Source organism: Phalacrocorax carbo, chromosome 11 (genome assembly GCF_963921805.1).
Source record: "Phalacrocorax carbo chromosome 11, bPhaCar2.1, whole genome shotgun sequence".
NCBI lineage: Eukaryota > Metazoa > Chordata > Aves > Suliformes > Phalacrocoracidae > Phalacrocorax > Phalacrocorax carbo.
In genome coordinates this window covers 11,006,655-11,026,501 of record NC_087523.1, presented here as the reverse complement: position 1 = coordinate 11,026,501, position 19,847 = coordinate 11,006,655, and the positions used below count along the sequence as shown (strand labels likewise).

Sequence of the window (19,847 nt, the reverse complement as noted above, 5' to 3'; positions counted from 1 at the left end):
ACTTCATAATTTTCAATGTAAATCACTTTGGAGTTATACATTAAAGGGAAAGACCCTCATAAGATATATATTTCACAACTGTAATTATAAAAATAATGTTCTAATTTGAAAAAAACCCAAGACTAATAAATAGGAAAATCCACAGAGAACCCCTTAATGTCTAAAACCAAACCACCTGTGACTCAGATATTATTAGTTGTTAATGCTTAGTGTTCTTAAAGAACTTTCTCTGAGACTATCTCAAAAGCCTAATAACTAAATGATACAAGCTGCATTTCTGTCTTAGGTAGGCTAGGTCTTAAAGCTAACAGTGCAATGTGTAGCCTTATAGTCTTTAAACATTAAATAAGCATTTTGCAAAGGCAGTGCCTGTAACGGAGGTCCTGGGGTATGTTTCTTCACCCCTCTGTGAGCACTTGGCCAATTATTTTGGTGAGTCCCACCTGAAGGGACAGAAATAAGTGCACCCATTTTAGTAGAAATGGCTTGGTAACTGTTAGATGGTGACAAAATTAGACTTGTGTCTATGAACTCTTGGGGTAAGTACGCTTGATAATTCCTAAACAGTTGTCTTAAATTTGACCCAAATGTTTCCTGCTGATAGAAATGCCACTTCCTTAATTTTGCATACATTCAGGATCGGTACCTTTTATAATGTCTGCAGCTTGGACAGTGCATGTCGTTCTGTGAAGAAAAGAGCAAGCTGACATGGAATTTGTCCTTCCCAGTGATACTGTTTGGAGGTTTGACTCTCTTTTTGCTGTCTGTACTGCTGTCACCCAGGATTAAAAACTGTAGATATCCCAGGGCTGCAACGAGGGCTTTCAGCAACTTGGATGAGGACTGCAAAGATGTATCAGAACAGTGTGGGCAATGACTTCTGGGAAGATCATGAAAAAATAATGTATGGCTAATGGACCTGAGTTCTTCTCTCTTCCTTTTTGGCAGTCGTTCATGGTAACACAAAGTAAGTATAAAGCCTGGTGCCAAGACAAAACGCTAGTGATTTTCACTTGCTTTAAGAGATCCTAAAGCCAAGAGGGATCTTTAAGGGCTTCCCTGAATTAATTCCTGTTTGAACTAAAGCTCAAAGCTTAAGCCAGACCTTGCAGGACTGCAGCTGCCTGCACCATGGCCATAGCACTGGGGAACTGTGAACTCACAGAGTGTCTTTGTCAGAGGGCTTGGGTTCAGCGGGGCACGTGGGCGAGCCCACTGGTGGGTTTGCGGGATGGTTTGCGTGCTCAGACCTGAGCAGAGAGAGTGCTTCGCTGGAGGGGGCTGTGAGGAGCCATTCTCCTGGGCTGCCCTGCATCTGCCGGCCTACAGGCTTCACTGCCAGCTAGAGATCCTGGTATGTGGGGATGAGCCTTGCTGAGCATCTGGACCCTCCTGAGACCGCTTTGGGTCATGTTTGTGATGCTGAGCAAAACTGACATGGCAAAATTGCCAGGGCAAGCAGCATGTGGAGAGTTGTCCCACTTTGGCAAGCAGGTCAGTGGGATGCAGTGAGAAACAGAGACTGAAGGAGGGAGGGGGTGTTTGAGCCTGATGGTGAGCTGAGATGTGCCTGACATCCTGCTCAGCCCAGGCACCGTCTCCTATTTTAGATAAGACCCCTTTGCTCCTGTGAATTGGTTGTGTGGGGCACTGCACTACATTTGCTGCCCTGTCTTTGATGCCATTGAGGATTAAGGTTTTGGATCTGTCCTGTGCTCCTTCTTGTTGATAGGATTCTTCAGATCAGTTCCACCTCCAGGGGCCATGAAATGTTGTGGGTTCTTTTTGTATTTGGTTTTTGTTTGTTTGTTTCTTTGTTTTAATTTATTTTTTTTCTTTTTAACTTAAACATGGTATTTCTATTTGAAATCAAAACATTTGAAATAATCCCTTTCAGAATTAAAATGACATCTCATGATTTCTGTATTAAGTTTTAAACCCATCATAATATCTTATATTTACATAAAACCAATATTTAAGCATTAGACATTCCATAATAACATGTAAAGAAAGCTACCACCCAGGGAATTCTCTGGCTAAACACATGAAATTATGCTTAATTGTAAACCGTTTCAGTTCAGAAGAGTAGCTATCATCTCTTCTAGACCTTTGATCGTATTATGATCAGCAACAATTGGCTCAAGTCACTAATTATGGAGATAATTTTCTTCATATGATGACTCTCATTTAAATGCAAATCAGGTTTGATGTTTTCTTTTGTAGCCACTGCACCTATTGAAATACTTTTTTTTCTGTATTGTTAATTGAATTCCAGCTTTGATCCAAAAGCAGTTTGACACAAATTGCAGGTAAAATTAGTCACCTAATAAATAAGAAATGTAAAAATTAGGAAAAAGCATGATTGCTAACCATGGTGTACTATTAGCATTAAAAAAAAAGGAAGTTACTGTAATGACACAACCAGTGGTAACTGTTACCAGGCAATCAGAATCAGTCTTTTTATTTGGGGGAAAATTAACAGGTAACTAGGATTATAGAATAGAGTTAACATCAGTTACTCCAATGAAAATGTTCTGGCTGCAGTCAGTGGCTCCTAGGTCAAACTTCTGCTTTGCATAGTGTTCCCTCTGATGTTTTCTGTACTTGTGTGTCAGGGGCAGAAAGCTACTCCTGACCTGGTAAAATGTGGGCAGTCCAGTTGAACCTCACTGGTGAAGAAGGGATGTCTTCTGCACTAACGCATTTCAGGAAAGGAATGTTGTCCCCTCTTATTTAAAGAAATCCATTCCCTTTCTTATGCAAAGCATATAGTAACAGGAAGCATCATTAACCTTACTCTCATTCGTGGAGGAACTGGTCGACTGCACTAGAATTATTACAAGTGATATACTGGATAACAGGGATACTAACTGGAGACAATGTCGGAGAAGAAGTGTGAGGGACAGAGCGAAAGGCGGTGCTTGCATCTGTCTCGTCCTCTGTGCAAAGGACTGCAGTAAAAAGGAAAATGGCGGAGGGCAAAGCTGAAGCCATGCAGAACATTAAAGTGTTTTCTGTACCCTGCCTTGGTGGCAGAGAACCTGCCACTTTGCACCCGGTTTAATTTCAGCCCAGGGCCAACTGCCATGGGATGAAAATTCAAGTGCGGTGGAGAACGTTATTGCCTGCTTTTTCTGGCTGTGAAAAAGCTTAATTATTCACTCTTTGCTCTGCTCTATTCGATTTTCTTCCTAAGATATAAAAATCTACATATCCAAAATTGCCCATGCTGACTTTTTAATGAGGAAACAGTGATGTGCTCATATCTTAGGACTTCGGATGTCACCAGTTGAATCAGTGTAACAGATTGAAGTCAAATAGATGGCAGGTTGAAAATGATCTCTTGGTCTGTGCTACTCTGAGTTGCTTAGAGTCCGTTGGAGAAGATGCAGTTCTGTGCCGAAATTGTGGACTTTCTCATCAAAAGATCAAAATGAGAGTTAATCTTCTGCCCTCTTCTGAATGTGTGTGTGGGGGTTAATCTGTTGTGGGGTGTTGGGTTGGGTTTTTGTGGTGTGTTGTTTTTTCTAAAACATTTCTGAAACATTTTTAATTGTTCGTTGGCTAAGAGAGAAAAAGACTTGCAGTTGAATCTGAGATTTGTAACCTTTGCAGTTCATTCTTCTCTAGTTACTTCTTTCCAAGATCTGCAACCACTCTATTGTCCCCATTTCTGTCCAACAGTTAATTACATTAGTTCACTGACAGACTATCATTGAACAACTGAAGTCTACTTTAATCGCTAGTTTTCTAATTAAATGTCTGTAACGGTTTTGTTCTCAGTCCTGGACTTGAGGCATCGAATTTGTTGCTATCCTGTGTCTTGCATCTTTTATGTATTTTTTTTCCTTCTCAGACATGTTTGTGATGGTCAGCCTTTCCCCCTGCTGTGTTATGGTAGGGTTGGAAATCCCAGATATAAGACCTTTCCTTCATGCAGGGGAAGCAGGCCTGTGTTTTTGCCATATCCAGTAATACCCGTTTTCTCATACCACAGAATCCCAGAATGGCAGGGGTTGGAAGGGACCTCTGGAGATCATCTCATCCAACCCCCCTGCTTGAGCAGGGACACCCAGAGCAGGGGCACAGGACCGCGTCCAGTCGGGGTGTGAATGTCTCCAGGGAAGGGACCCCACAGCCTCCCTGGGCAGCCTGTGCCCCTGCTCTGGCACCTGCACAGACCCTGCTGAGATCAAACATGGCATCCGGTTCTCCTGTGGCAGGAGAACTGGAGTTGCCCAGGGTGCATCTGTTTGACTGTGCCACTCTGCAGGGTCAGCTTTTGCAGTGTGGACAGCTGCGTGCCGGCGTCGTCGCACATCTCAACAGGTTGTGCTTCCTACACACAGCCTGTAGCTTGCAGTGCCCTCCGGGGAAGCTCGGCTCAGGAACCATGTGCATTTCTGCCTCAGTCATGCACACATAGCTTGAGGAGAATGCTCTGAAATGGTCATCCTCAGTGTGGGTTTGATGTGCTGGGGACATGCTCTGAGGTGGATGGGTGACCCTTTGGTCCTTCTTGGATTTACTAAGTACCAAGGGGGAGTCCATGGGTAGGATTCAGATATTGTACCCTCATGCAAGGAATACATATTTGTCTTAAACAGGATTGTAACATGCTTGTTTTAAAAGAATAGTGTGAAGTCAGCATAGGTGTCCTTTCTTTCAAAAGCCATATAAATATCTGAGGCTCCTTCATCAGACCCAGAAGAAATCCAGTGGACATGAAGTCATAAGCTCAGTCTTTTGCCTGTGGAAAGAAGGTCTGGAGAAACTGGGCTTCAAGTAGAAATAAAAATGGAAAAAAACTGAGTAAAACCCTGTTCTGTGTCTCACTCACAGCAGCTTAAAATTAAGTTTTCAAATTTTTTTGTAGTTTTTCAGTTTCTTTAAAAGATTATTCCAAGTAGCTGTGTAGCAGCTCAACTACAGCGCTAAACTCAGCCTGCATGAATGTATTCATCAATGTAATCAATGTATTAATAATGGTAAAGAATCTTAAATGCCCGACATTATCCTGCTACTGCACTGACTTCAAACATTTACACATTTCAGGGGAACAGCAACTTACTTCTTAATTAAAATCACTAAGCAAATGCTGATTATATTTAATTTAAATATTTATAGAATTTGTTTAAGCTTTCAAAATAGATCAGGCGTTAAACGGCAAAACTACTAACATCTGAATGATAATTTCACTTCTGAGCCCAATTAAGAAACTAGTCAGGAACAGAGCTAATAAGTTGCTGTGTTTGATGAAATATTTGATGATAATGTATGTACAGAGGGCCTTTAAAAATGAGTGCTCTCAAGTAAAAGGGATAGTTTAGAAAAATTTTGTTACTTCTGAGAGTATTTTAAAATCTTGCATTGACTCTTCACTTTCTGGGAGTTTCAGTTCTTCCTGTTATCCTGAATAAAACTGCAAAAAATACATAGTGAACTAAAGAGAGATTAAAACATATCAACATGCTAATAGACTTGATTTTTATAATGCTTAACATGTTAAATTGAAGCATAAGATTATCCCAGTAGATTTTAATTAATTAATACATATAAAGTTAAGCATGTATGTAAATGTTTTCAGATTAGAAGTATAAGCCTGTATAAAGAACATTTTTACAATCTTAAGGATTATGTTCTTATCTGTAAAGAATTTCTTTGCATTAAAATCTATCACAATATTCCCCCAGCGATATTGTTTTGGTAATCCAGTATATCCTCTGACACAGTATTTTCTCCAATATGGTTCAGCCATGAGTAACAGACCGCCAAGGCTTTTTCAGGGACACGTTCAAACTCTTGGCTTCCCACTCCTCTTTTCCTCAAAGCCAGTTTAATTCCCTGCTACACCTTTTCATTTTGGGAGACACCTTCCCTGTTGCATTTATCTGTTGCATACCTAAAGGTGATCAGGTCCTACAGGCTTTAGGATGATTTAATGTAACTGTAAGTCTCATTTTGCAAAAATGTTAATGTAGCTCAAATAACCTGATAACTATGAAATAATTCAGGATTGGGTTTGAACCTTCTGGAAAGCTGTTTGGCAGTGTCACATTTTGAAAAGTGGCAACAAGAGCTCCTGAGATTGAAAGGCTCCTTGTGCCTTTCATACAGGTGTTTCAACAGTACCTCTTAACTTGCCTTATGGTCTTCCATTGGTTTTTGTTCTGTATTATGAAGTCTGTAAGAGCTGCAAGACCTTGCTGGTTTTCCTTTATAATGCCACTAAACATAGTGTGAATTGTTTTAGACTGTATTTCCCATTTATTTGTACGCTGCTGTTTCGGCTGGAATATAGCATGTGTTTAATTTTTCCTTGGCCTCATGACATCTCGCTCCTTGCTTCACTGCATCATCTGCCTTGTTGGTCCATAACTCTGACTAATCACTGTAAATTCTCTGCTTCCCTTAGCTGTGTGTCACCAGCAAGAATAGTCACTTTGGAAATTGCATTCCTGAAAGGTCATTTTATAAAAGATACAAGAAGAGGCATTGTGCAATGTTGATGCTTAAGGCTGGGGGCTTGTCCCTTGTCTTAGCCTCAAAGCAGCAGCTGCAGTCTCGTCTCTGTTCACAGGCTGATCTTGGTAGCTATCACATACTGAAATGTCCACCAAGGTGAGTGCCTTCGACCTCAAAGAAGTAACACAGCAAAGCCTTCACTGGGATTTGTGATCTGTATGCAGTATAAACTACGTCGTATTTGTAGGGTGGCCTAGTAAAGGCGAGTTGACAGTTCAGAGTCACTTTTGTTGGAAAAAGGACTTTTTCAAGACAGAGGTTTTGTGGTACTTAGAAACAGACAGTGATACAGAGCCAAGAACATGCAATGGCTGTTCCGCCACAGGATCCTCTTGTACAAGAACACATTGTGCAAGTCTCCTGTGCCTCACGCTTGGCTTTCTCCACTCTTCCAAGAGTACAGATGAGTTGGTTCTTGGGGTATCGATATGACAATAGGTCTGTGGTTTAGCGAGATCAGTTACGTTCAGTAACTGTCCTCTGTTTTCCATGCTTACAGATGTCAGTGCCTCCACTGTGCTTTTGTTTCTGTACCAGTCCTGCTTTGGGGCTGATTTGGTGGCATAGACACTGTGTGCTGCAACCAGCATGCATCTGCTAACAGCCTTCCTTGTACTGCTGCTGCTTCTCCTTCCCACTCGTTTAGCATTTCTGCATTGTATTAGATGTCCACAGGAAACTCTTGGGCAGAGATTTCCATCTTTCTTGGATGCCTGTGCAGCCTCTAGCAGAATGAGCCTTGGCTGGTGCTGCTTCAATAATCTGGGGTCCGTGTGAGTGTATAGGGTGCACTGTTGAGTTTTGTCCTTTATTTTCTTAGGCTGTGCAGCAGTGATGTTTTGGAGCCAGGGCTGTTCGGTTCCTCAAACTATCATGCTCTCCCCTGGCGTGGGCTCCCATGCTGGATCCCTTGCCAGCCATGCTGTGTTCCATGATACATGTAGTGCCTCATGGTTACAATTCACGCTTGCAAAAGGATGCTATTTACTTTCTTGGATAAATGAGTTTGAGATTCGTGAGTGAAAAGAACAGGATGAAAGCTAGATACTAGAATTTATTTTTCTTGAATCCCTCCATCCTGTTTTTTATTTCTTTCTGATGTTTCAGACTGGTGTCTGATGATGCTGCAAACAAACCCAGGGAGAATAAACAGAGATAGATGGAAACATACCAAGTTTTGGTTGGATTACTGAAGGGCAGTTATCAAAGCCATGTGGTACTGCTACAGCAAAATCCAACTCTGCCGTTTCGTAGAAGTTTTAATTAATTAATGTATTTGACTAATTTGGTGAGGTTTAGTAGCTTTTTATGACCTTTTGAATTTGTTTTTGTTTGTGGGTGACTCAGATTACTTACTTTTCTAGCCCCAGGATGCTGCAACATCATATGTCGTGCTGTACTGGCTTTGATAGTCCACCGGTGACTGCAGAAGGTAGAAATTCTCCCTGTTGCACAGAAATATCCCATTATGTTCCCTTCTGCTAATTTGTCAGATACACTGCTTTAATTACCAAAGTTAGTGCTTAGGGGCCTGATTGCTGAAAAACTTTGGTGATAGATTAAATCTTCTTGGCTGGAGCTGGTTTGTTGCGTTTGCAGAGGAGCAATTCAAACAAGCCTGAGGTTTCATCAGTTGAACCCAGAGAAGAAATTCAGTTGTAAAACAGGCTAGATAAGCAAGTGAACTGGAGTGGAGAGTGCAGTGAACTCTTGCTGGTGTTTGTGTGACAAAAGCTGCTCATATTTGAAGCTGTTAATTGTGGGCAATTTTTGCTTGGCGTTGTGAGGTTTGAATTACCCAGAATTGTGTTTGATGATAAAATACTAAAACCACAACAAATTCTGAGTAAGCCACAGCTGACCAAGTCGTCCAATTAATAGGATTTTATCTAATAGGAATGTTTGAAATGTACTGTGTGGAAGCCACAGACAGATTCAAATTTCAAGGATGAATATTGTTCTTCATTCCTCCCTCTCTCTCCCTCTCTTTCTCTTCCCCCAAAGGTCTCCCTGGCATATCTGTGTCTCCTCCCCGGTGAACAGTTCAGCTCGGTGCCATCCACAAGTGCAGAGTGCTTCGAAAAGAGCCAATTGAAGGCATGCTAGCAAGACCCTGAATCACAGAAAACTTGCCTAGCTCATCACCATACACTGGCCTCAAGTCCTCTTCGGAGCAGCTACCAGAGGGGCCAAGCTTTGCTGTTTCCCGCTGTGCTGCCTGGGAACTTTCTGTGTTAGCGAAGGCTGGTGGAAACCTGCGTCTGGGTGGTACCATTCAAGAGTGAGATACTCGCCCTGCTCCCTGACAGCCTCTCCCTGCGTCAGTCCCTGCAGTGCTGTGTCACCACACACCAGATGTGCAGGCAGCCGCAAAGAGCTTCCCTCCCTGAGCACAGGTGCTCTCTTTCAAGAAGAAAGTAAGTGTTGGTCAGTATATGCTGGGCAAATGTATTCCTGTATGATTGGATTAAAAAGAAAATGCTGCTTCTTAGAGGCAGACGAAGGGGTAAGTGCAGTCCAGAAGTTTGGCTGTGTTGGCTGGATTGGGAAAGTGCCGATGCCAACCCACTGCCCTTATTTCGCCTGGCAAGGCAGCTTTCCCAGGTGAGGTGAGATGAGGTGAACCCAAGATTCTCTTTAGGAAGTTTTACTTGGTTTAAAATGCTTTGTTAGCAAATACTGCTTCTGACTTCTTGTAGCTTTTAACTAGCCCCAGTTCATCTCTGTCTTTATTTTAAATTGGAAGGTACTTTACCTAAAGTGTTCTCATCAGCCAAAGCACTGCTGGGTTCATACACAGAATAGTTTAGTATTCATCTGCCTCATTTCTTTACTGTCCAAGGTGAATCTCAGGGGACTAAAGCTCTGAACCAAGTGGCTTCAGGCTATTCATCTGGAAAACAGAACCACTTAGACCTTTGTGAAGAAAATAATTTAGTAATCAGTGCAAGAGACCTGTCTCTAAGCCAAACCATTTGGAAAAATTGCCACTGTAGTAATTATGCACATTTTATCACAATAATACTGATGATGCCTTTCCATTACTGCCAGCATTTCTTCTTCCCTGCAACTACAGGACTGAGCTGGTTTTGAGTCTTCTTCCATGATCCTGCATTAGAAATGCTTCGTAATTTGAGATTGACGCTGCAGAGCTGGACATTGAGCAGAGACATTTTTCTGAGCATTTCCCTGCAGACCAATGCAGCTAAAACCATTGGGAAGTGAGAAAGACATTGCTGCTGCAATGGGTATGTGCTGCCCGTTGCTGGTGGGGCAGCAAGCGTTGCCTTCACAGCTCTGTATGTCCTCCCTCTGGAGCAGGGAAGGACCCAGGTCTCTGCTCGCTTGTATGAAGGGGAAGAAAGGGCCAGATAAGTGTTTGTTTGCCTGCACCCCCTGCCTGCCAGCCCCTGCGATCAGCAGCGGACACCGGGTTGCGGGTGTCTCTGGGAACACACCAGTGCCTCTGGCATGGCACTGGTCTCCTACCCTGCCCTCCAGATGTGCTGATTCCAGGTAACCGCACCCAAACGCAGAAGTTCTCGTTCTCTCATCCATATCAGTGGATCAGTGTTTCTGTGCATTCTGCTAGTTAGATAAGTATAGCGGCTCTTAGAATTTGTATCTAATCTCAAACTTCAGGTACTCATCTTACAGTTTTTCCTCATTCTTATTGCAAATGAGAAAATACTTATTTGTGTTCTTGACCACACATTTAACAGCGCAGTTTCTGAACCTTCCAAACAACAAGGTCCCACGGTGCTGGATATTGCACAAACAAGAACTTTTCTGTTTTGAAAAGTTTACTGGCAAACATAAAATCTGGGGTGAAAGACTGCCTAAAAGCAAAGTGGAAGGTAGGCTGGTCTACAGTTGCAGTGTTAATCCCAAGGTTTTACCTGCGTGGTTTTAGCTTTGCTTTTCGTTTGATTATTTGCTGTTTGTAGTATTTTGAAAGGATAAGTATTAGGGTAGGGATCGAGTTCCTGTAGCTGTGCTGGTGCGATGTTTGCTGCTGTCCAGCAACAGTTACATGTTCTTTAGGACAAACTTCTGCAGGGCTTTACTTGCCTGACTTGGTTGCTGTGGGCTGCTGTGTGGAAAAATGACGTGGGGCAAAGCTTCCCTTGAAGCTCGGAGCAGGGAGGCAAGTAACATGCCTTCTCCAGTTTCAAACTGTGGGGAATCTCGAGGCACCACTTTTTGCTGTAGTGGACAGTGAAGCAGTCCAGGCCTAGCACATGTAACAAATCTAATATTTTACCACCTTGGTTTCATACGATGAAGGTTATTGTCTATTTAAATTAAAAACACAGAAAAACACAAAAAGGAGCAGAAGTGATGTGCCTTGAGGAGCTATGCTGTTACCTGTAGGCATAGAAGCCTTTCTGATGCCTTTCACAGGCTGGATTACACTGCTGGCAATTGTTTTCAGCGTTTTTTTGAGCAGTATTAGTGATGAGGGAGCAGAAGGAAAATAATTTTCAATTGATGAGCCCTAAAGGTTTATCTAGAAGATTTTCACTATCTTCATAAAAGCTCCTGGAGACTTAATCTAAAACAATACAGCAAAGATGGTTTATGTCCTTTTCATAGTCTTGTCTTTAAGCCTCTTGGTTTTTAACGTACTACCCTTGTCCCTTAAAATCCAGAAAAGTGTTCTGAAATATTACAGACTAAAACCCTGGTAGGAAAAGCCCCCTTAACCTACTAGTGTGCTCCGTGCGATCATCTGCAGCATTTACCAACTGCCCTGTTGTTAATCACCCAGTGGATGTAGGTTAGGATGTCCTGACATCAGTCTTCCAAGACCAAGAGGAAGGGAAGCCACCTCCAGCTGGATTTTATACAGAGATATTGGTCTCTGAAAGTGCCAGCATATTTAAATTACTGCTGCTGTTGTCAGCAAGTTCTTCCTGCATGTTCTGTAATGATTAAGGTCCTTGGAGGTTTTGGATCACTTATGTTTCTCAGTGTAGTTACAGATTGTGAACATAAGGGTTGCATCGAGTGTATTAAATAATGGATTGAAAGGCAGAAATTCCTTTCCTTCTCTGTACTTTTGATAGAAAAATTAATGCTGACTTCACATTTCTTGCTACTGAAAAAGATAGCCTGGTCAGGTAGCTAAATGTTAACTTGAAGCTTGCCAGATTTTTCACTGGACGTACAATTGCTCTTAGAAACAGCTGCTGCCTTGCTGCTACCAGTGCCAGAGACCGTTTTGTTTGATGACTTAATCAACATCTTATTCTTTCAGAAACCATTTATGGATTCAAATACAGATGTAGGATCATTATTTGGGGGGGAAAAAAGTCAATTTCCTTGAATTCAAAACATGCTTATCATAAAACAGCCCATGTCCTACTCTTGATGTTCCCTGAAGCCAAGTCTAAGCAGGTTGTGCACCTAGTCTGAACTATGCAGGGCAGAGGCATCACTCTAATTATTTGCAGCAAATTTTCTTAGAACATGGTGGCTAAAAAAATTTAGGCCAGCTTTTCTTTTGTAAATGTTAAAACTCCATCCATATCTCTCTGCAATTTATTCTTTGTTCTGTGATTACTTTCTGTACAGACTGAACCATGCAGCAACAGTCTGAGGCTCACCTTTCAAACACCCAAGAGTTAAAATGAAGTTCCAAGGCCATAGATAGACCTGGCTAATATGTGCAAGCTGTAGTGTCTTCTGATCACTTCTAGTTAGTGCTCCTTAGTTCTATCCTAAAAGAGAAAAAAAAGGTAAAAAATATATATATAGGCTTGGACTTTTCTAAAGCAATTGCAGCTGAAGGAATAGCTGTATGAAAGTTGGGTGCAGAAACTTCTTGCAGCATCACAGTTTTGGAAGTATATGGAGCCGGAACAAAAACCTGCGAACAATGAGTCCAGTCCTCTTGCTTCGGTGGAGTGATGCTGAAAACTTTTAGCTGGTATGTGAGTTGTTTATTATACCCAAGGGCAAACAATGGGCACTTAGAGTTTTCTTTTCCAGGCAACAGTATGGATTAGTGCAAGGAAAAACTCAGCAAAACATAATATTTATTTCTTCTTTGTCTATACAACCCATTTCTGAAGCTTGTGAGATTGATCTGAGGTTCCTTCTCTGTTCCCATCCTATTCTCAGGCTACACATATTGTTGAGCCATCATTAGTTGCTTCATTATATGAAGTTTCCTGTGTTCTGCCAAGCAATGGTAGTAGGAAACCAGTGTTTATAGGGAACAGAATCAAGTTGGAAATGTTTATGCCTTTTCCTTTTCCTCCGTATAACACCCACAGGTTTGCCAGTTTCTTTTTTATCACCAAGTATGTAGAACCAGCCGTGTTATTAGGGTGGAGCAGAACAAGGAAGCACAGGCCCTGCCTTCAAATCACGAAATGTCTAGGTTCGGGTCTGCAGGGTATCTGGGCAGTGCTCTGCTTTCCAAAGAGCAGGCCCTAGGTACGATAAGCCCATTACCGGAGAAATCACGTCCTTCTGACTTGTACCCGCCTCAATAAATGATGCCTGAAAGACGCAGTCAGACCTCATTACTCTCCCTTGATTTGTGTCCATGTGTGGATGGGTAGTTTCTCCCTCTTGTCTTTTTAAGAGTTTATGGACTGCGGAATAGCTGTTGCTTGTCCACTGTGAAAGCTGACGAGCTATACATTTACCAGTGCTTTTTCTGTTACCAGCAGTAGTTTCTGGAAGTGGGCTACTGAGTTTCAGTTTTGTTTTGTGCCCTTCCTTTTTTCCAGCTCCCTACCAATAGGGAGGCCAAATCAATCAGAGCAACAAGAGGGTTCAGATTACTAATGTTCTCAGCATTTACAGAGTTTTATTTCTTTGAAAAGAAAGAAGAGGATGAGTTTTTCTGCTCCATTACAAAGACTTGCTTTTTATGCTGAGCAGAGGTTTGCTTGTTCAGGTTTTTTTTTCCCTGGAAATAAATGTCATTGAAACTCTTTACTGCTGCATTGAATTTAAAGCTTCTTCTACCTTATAGGTATTTTGATAATATTGCAGGAAGCCAATATCTGGTGACTTCCAGGAGAGACATTTTCATACAAATTTGGCTGCTGCTGCTGTTCTTGATTCTAGCTGGCATTAGACACTTCAATAGATCCAGTATATTCAGGGTTTTTGGGGCACTGTGAAAAAGTACAATTAATGTTATTGACCTTTGATTTGGGAGAGCATGTGGATTAGATTACATGTTACATTTTCTTTTGAAAGGCGTTGCAAATTTTTCCTTTGGAAAAAAATCAGATGCAGTAAAGTGAAGGTCAGCTTTTCATTTGATATGAGCCTTTATTACCTGGGCTTGCTCTCTCAGTTTTTGTATTGCTGCAGTTCCATTGTTCTTAGGGTAAGTGGGACCAAACTCAAGACTATTGTGTTTAACCTGAAGATCTTGGTAGCAAGCTTGCTTTGCATGTCTCAAAAGAGGTAACAGTTCCTTCTGAATCCTGACTTGTATGTACAGTTTAAGTACTAATTTAGCTGCTAGACTGCCCCAAAGCTTCAGCAGTAATTCAGGAGATAAACCATTATCCTGGCTTTCACAAACTTCCATAAGTTTACAGAATTATAGAGCTTTCTCTTGCAAGGAAATTTCTTGATCTTATTAACAAGGAAAACAGGAAGCTTCAAGCTGGCACAAAATAGTTTTAGTTTTTAATTTCCAAGGTCAGATCATAGCATGCTTCCTCAGTTTGAAAGCAAGGACATGAAATGCATTGCATTCACAAGAGCAGAAGGTTTGCCCCAGCCTCTGCTGGGGAGACCAGTCATCCTTAGACAGTCATGTTTTTTCTCTCTTTATTTTCTTCTTAGTGTCTTCCTTTCTAGGAGTGCCCAGTTACATCCTAATTGGCTTCTTTCTTTTTATTGAATGAGGGTCAATGAGACCTACTTTCTCTGATGGCTATGTTTGCATATTTTTGTAGCTCTTTTGAGGCAAGCTATAAAAGGAGGGAAGAAAGAAAGGAAGAAAGAGAGAAAGAGAATGAGAAGAGAAAGAGGAGAAGAGAGAAGAGCAGAAAAGAAAAGAAATGAAATGAAAAGAAAAGAAATTCTAATTTATCTGGCTTTTGGATAAGAAGGATTTAAAATGCTGCAATTTGCTTCATAACTCACTGTAATGAGCAGGAGGGGACATCTACCTATTTTCTTAAGCTTAGCAACCCTAGTGTATCCTATATGAACAGGGCTGTAACTATTATTCCTAACATGTACTTTCCTCTGCTTGTTTTAACACTTCCTGGGTGGGTTAATTGGTAATTTTAGCTGCAATATGTGATTATGACCTACAGTCATCTAGTAGAGGTTGCATAAGGATGTGCTTTAAGCTAAGGCGAGGGTATGTACACCGTATTTTGAGGGATGTCTCTGTCAGCTCACTTCTTAGCAGGCCTTTCTGGAGGCTTTTCCTGGTTTAGTCTTAGCTTTTCCTGATGCCCTCAAATGACTGCAGAAAGATGGTATATCTCCAATGTGTAACGACTGTCAGCAAGCAGGACTCCTTCACTTCTTCGGGCCAATGACAGCAGGAAAACAGCTGACCCTCACCTGGTTTTATTCTGAGTGACGATGCTGACTCATGGTGCTCTATAACCTTATGGGTGATTCTTCCATAAAAGCAGTAATCTATTAAGAGTAGAGGTAGATGGCATCAGAGAAAATAGCTTCAGCTGCTGTGAGTTGTTTGTGTCCATTCGGCAATCTGCTGTTATCCTCAATTAAACACCATATTGCCCTGGTGTTCCAGCATACGTGTTGCTACCCAAACCAGGTATGAAATAAAAACTACTATGTTAAAGGAGATGTGCAACCACGCAATAAGACTGTTAGGTGCTTAGGGAGATGACTGCTGCAACCTATTCTTAAATACACTGATTTTGTAACTGGAAATTTGTACAGGCTAGGGTATCTGGGGGCATATTCTCCCTGTCTGATCTCCCTCTGCATTTGGGAGAATCTGTTTTACCTTGAGTGTCATCACGGTTCATGCCTTGCCATTTCCACATGGTAGGAGGAGATATTAAAGAGATCCTACCTTATGCCAAAGCAGCTGGTAGCTACATAAGGCATGACATTAGAAAGCAGCTTGCTGTTATCATGGGAAAATACTAAAGGTCCTATCTTCAGACCTTGTAAAATGTCCTTAGTTTGGCATTGTGATAATAGGAAGTGATGTCTCTGGTGGTTCTCACACAGTTATTTTGACTTTATATTGCAACTCAGTGGGAGAGTGGTGAGGAGACTGAACCGGCTCATGCATGTCTTCACTGTGGCCTGGTGGAGTGGCTCATAGGGACAGTCACAAGGCATCTAGCTGAAATCCCGCAGTTGAAGTTGCAGCTGCTGAGGCAACTATCCATCGCCCATCACCATTCTTTTGCAAGCCAGTAACGTTTTCTTGTTGGCTGATGGGTCGGGCTCAAAGGGTCACAGTAAATGGGGTTACATCGGGCTGGTGGCCAGTCACTAGCAGGTTTCCGCAGGGATCCATCTTGGGGCCAGTGCTCTGTAATGCCTTCATGAATTACTTGGGTGCAGGACTGGAAGGAAAACTAAGTTTTCTGACAACACAAAACTGGGAGGAGCTGTTGACACTCTGAAGGGCAGAGAGGCCCCGCAGAGAGATCTAGACAAATCAGAGAGCTGGGCAATCACCAACCGTATGAAGTTGAACAAGGGCAAGTGCCGGATCTTGCCCCTGGGGCTCAGCAGGCCTGGATGTACAGACAGGCTGGGGAACGAGAGGCTGGAGAGCAGCTCTGCAGGGAGGGACCCGGGGGTTCTGGTCAAGGGCAAGTTGAACACGAGCCAACAGTGTGCCCTGGCAGCCGAGAGGGCCAACTGTGCCCTGGGGGGCATCGAGCCCTGCATCGCAGCCGGGCGAGGGAGGGGATTGTCCCGCTCTGCTCCGTGCTGGGACAGCCTCACCTCGAGTGCTGGGTGCAGGTTTGGGCACCACAGGACATTAAGGGTATAAAGCTACTGGAGAGTGTCCAGAGGAGGGATGCAAAGTTGGGGAAGGGTTTAGAGGGGAAAATGTAGGAGGAGCAGCTGAAGTGACTTGGTTTGTTCAGCCTGGAGCAGAGGAGGCTGAGGGCAGCCCTCATCATGGTCTGCAGCTTCCTCACAAGGGGAGGTGGAGGAGGGGCAGGCGCTGATCTCTTCTCTCTGGTGACCAACAACAGGAGGGAGGAAATGGCAGGGAGATGTGCCAGGGGAGGGTTAGGTTGGATATTAGGAAAAGGTTCTTCCCCCAGAGGGTGGTGGAGCCCTGGAACAGGCTCCCCAGGGAGGCATCACGTGCCAGGCCTGGCGATATTCAAGCAGCACTTGGACAAGGCCCTCAGAGACATGGTGTGAATTTGGGGCTGTGCTGTGCAGGGACAGGAGCTGGGCTTGATGATCCTTGTGGGTCCATTCCAACTCAGGACATTCTATGATTCGATGATTATGAAAATACATGTTGTTATTGCTTTGTTTTAGTAAGAAGTAAAAATGACTGCTGGACTAGAGACAGACATTTCCCTATGACATTTGCCATGAGAAGGGCAACTGTGCTGGAAGCGAAGAGTGCTCAATACTTAAGGCTATGTTTAATATCCTGTCCGGTGACCTTTTTTTTAAGAAGAGAGCTCGGAGTGCTAATAATGCCCAGGGTAGTCTGTGAAAAGATGTGTGCTTTTAATCAGCTTCCCAATAGTAGGGTAATAAAAGCAATAACCCTTTTAGTATTCTGCTTCCACTGTCTCTGTCTACGTTTTCCAAGGTCACTAAAGCAGTAAGCAATGGGGAAGATAAGCTTCCAAGGTGTTGAACTGTAGAGCAGTGAAAAACATCACACCCAGCAATATGGATTGTTCTGCTTCCAGCTCTTGGTGAGGGAGTCAAACCATGTGGAGAACAGACTGAGTGGTTTCCCAGGGCACTTGTCACAACAGATTTCCAATATAGCGTGATCTTCATCTTGTGATCTCTGAGCATCATTCAGACTGAGAATTTGGACTTTTTACTCTTATCTGGAGACCAAACTGTTTGGCCTGGGGGAGGGAGGGAAATTATTTTTGTAGTTGAGAGCTCTGATTTGTTTTGGCTTCATTGAGTTTGTTTGGTTTCTTTAAAACAACAAAAAACCCCTACCCCACCTGCCCCAAAAACCCTGTCATCTGCTGCATGTACTGATTTCTGTTGGTGAAATTTTTACCATAATAAGCTGGATGCATTAGCAAAAAGATGTCATTTAAACGTCCAAAGTGTGCTTCTGTTCTCAGCTGTGGTGAACTCTACCCCTAGGTTGCAGACATGCATTTTCCCTTGACTTCTTTAAACTGGATATGAGAACCAAATCTGGCTGTTTGCATATTAAAGCAGCATAATAGTGAGTTACCCGTCTCTTGTGAGCTCTTGTCATTAGGGTGTCTTTACCGGGTCAGTCCAGAGGTCCCTCCAGCCCAGAGTCCTGTTTCCAACAGTGACCAGTAAAAACTGCCTAGGGAGGAGTGCTAGACCCAGGGCAAGCACACAGTCCTCCCCCCTGTAATCTCCCAGGCTCCAGCAATTTCTGCTTAGGAACTTCCTAAGCCAGATCTGATATTATCCTGTTTAATACCCCTGAACTGATTTTTTTCTCTCATTATTTCGTTTAATTACTTTTTGAACTCATCTAAAATGTAGTATTCATGACATTCTATGGCAATGAGTCCAACAGTTTTAACCATGCATTTTTTGAAGAAGTATTGGAGGATTTCTATAGGTTACTGGAGGGTTTCTCTAGTTTACCACCATGTCACTGGTATTGGCTACTCCAACCTTGTCATGGGAAAATATAAAACCTTTGAGGGGAACAGTTATTTACTGAATTTCCTAGAGAAAACAAAATGTATTCTTTGGGCAGCGTGCTGGTTTTGACTAGGATAGAGTTAATTTTCTTCATAGTAGCTAGTATGGAGCTGTTTTGGTTTTTCTACTTGGAAAAACAAATGCCATCACTCTGAAAGTCCCCCTTTTCTTCTTCTTCCCCCAGCTTTATACACTGACCATGACGCTGTATGGTGTGGGACATCCTTTGGGTCAGTTAGGGTCAGCTGTCCTGGCTGTGCCCCCTCCCAGCTCTTTGTGCACCGGCAGAGCACGGGGAGCTGAAAAAGTCCTTGACTAGTGTTAGCACTGCTTAGCAACAATTCAAGCATCTCCACATTATCAACCCTGTTTTCAGCACAAACCCAAAACATAACCCCATACTAGCTACTATGAAGAAAATTAACTCTATCCCAGCCACAACCAGTGCAGGCAGTCAGTAGTATACCGCTGTGATGAGCTTAATAGTTCATGTGCCATATAACTTCTGGCTGGTTTAACTCTGGATGGTGTCACTTTTGCCTGTATAGATGTCTTTTGAATGCACCTCTTACCTCTAATGTAGTAATATTCTATGCCATTGAGCAGCAAATGTTATTCTCCTGCATAGAAAATGGATTGCATTTTTGTGAGAAATGAAGAACAGTGGGAATAGATTATAAGGAGCAGGATCAAACAGTACTTTCTCATGCCAGAAGAAAGATTGTGATCTAATCTGACTTTTTCACATCACATAAACTATAAAATTTAATCTCTTGCAATTCCAACCCAGGAACTTTTTAACTTTAGGTGCTGGCCATGTACCTTTTCTCTCTATAGCATTACCGTCAGTGTTAAAGCCCAGTTTTATTGCATACTGTGGAACAATAATGATTTTTTTCTGTGTACCATGCTGTAAACATCCAAGCCAAATTGTTGACAGTCTTAATGTGTTTTGGAGCAAATGTGTTTCCTGAGGTACGATGTGTTCCGCCTTATCCTTTAGTTAATATATCAATTATTCTGCCTCAGGCAGAGATGCTTAGGCTTGTGTCTCTTGGTTGTTGTTTTTAATTTGAATTCGTTTATGAGCAGTGAAGAAACTGTCTCAGACATTACAGTTGCTTTAAATTCTCAATAGAAATGGTCCATGAGCCATCACATGGTTTTCAGACATTCATGCTGCTGAAATTCAGGCATCTAACTTAGGCTGTGCCAGGCAGCTGTAGAGAATATCTTTCCATGTTGGCTGCATAGGACAGGAATGATACTCAAGCTACACTGAAGTTGCGTAAGGTGAGTTGAGCTCCTCTGCTCAACTAACTGCTGAGCATCTAACTGCTCTTGAAAGGAGTGCTCCTGCTCCGGTTTCTCCACCCTGCCTTCACTCAGGGCTGTATGTTCCCAGCACTTCTCTTGCATTAGTTCTTGCCTTCACCGTGCCCATTAGTGAACTAATTCAACTTACTAATTAGACAGTG

At 42.5% G+C, this 19,847-nt stretch overlaps 1 protein-coding gene across 2 annotated transcripts in view; it reads left to right on the top strand.

Moving 5' to 3' along the window:
• HTR2C (5-hydroxytryptamine receptor 2C) overlaps window positions 1-19,847 on the top strand; it is a 181,759-nt gene that overhangs the window by 82,672 nt on the left and 79,240 nt on the right. For both annotated transcript variants that reach the window (XM_064463017.1, XM_064463016.1), the window contains exon 3: window positions 8,530-8,942. The gene's annotated coding sequence lies outside the window, so the exon portion shown is untranslated. The remainder of the gene's footprint in view (window positions 1-8,529; window positions 8,943-19,847) is intronic.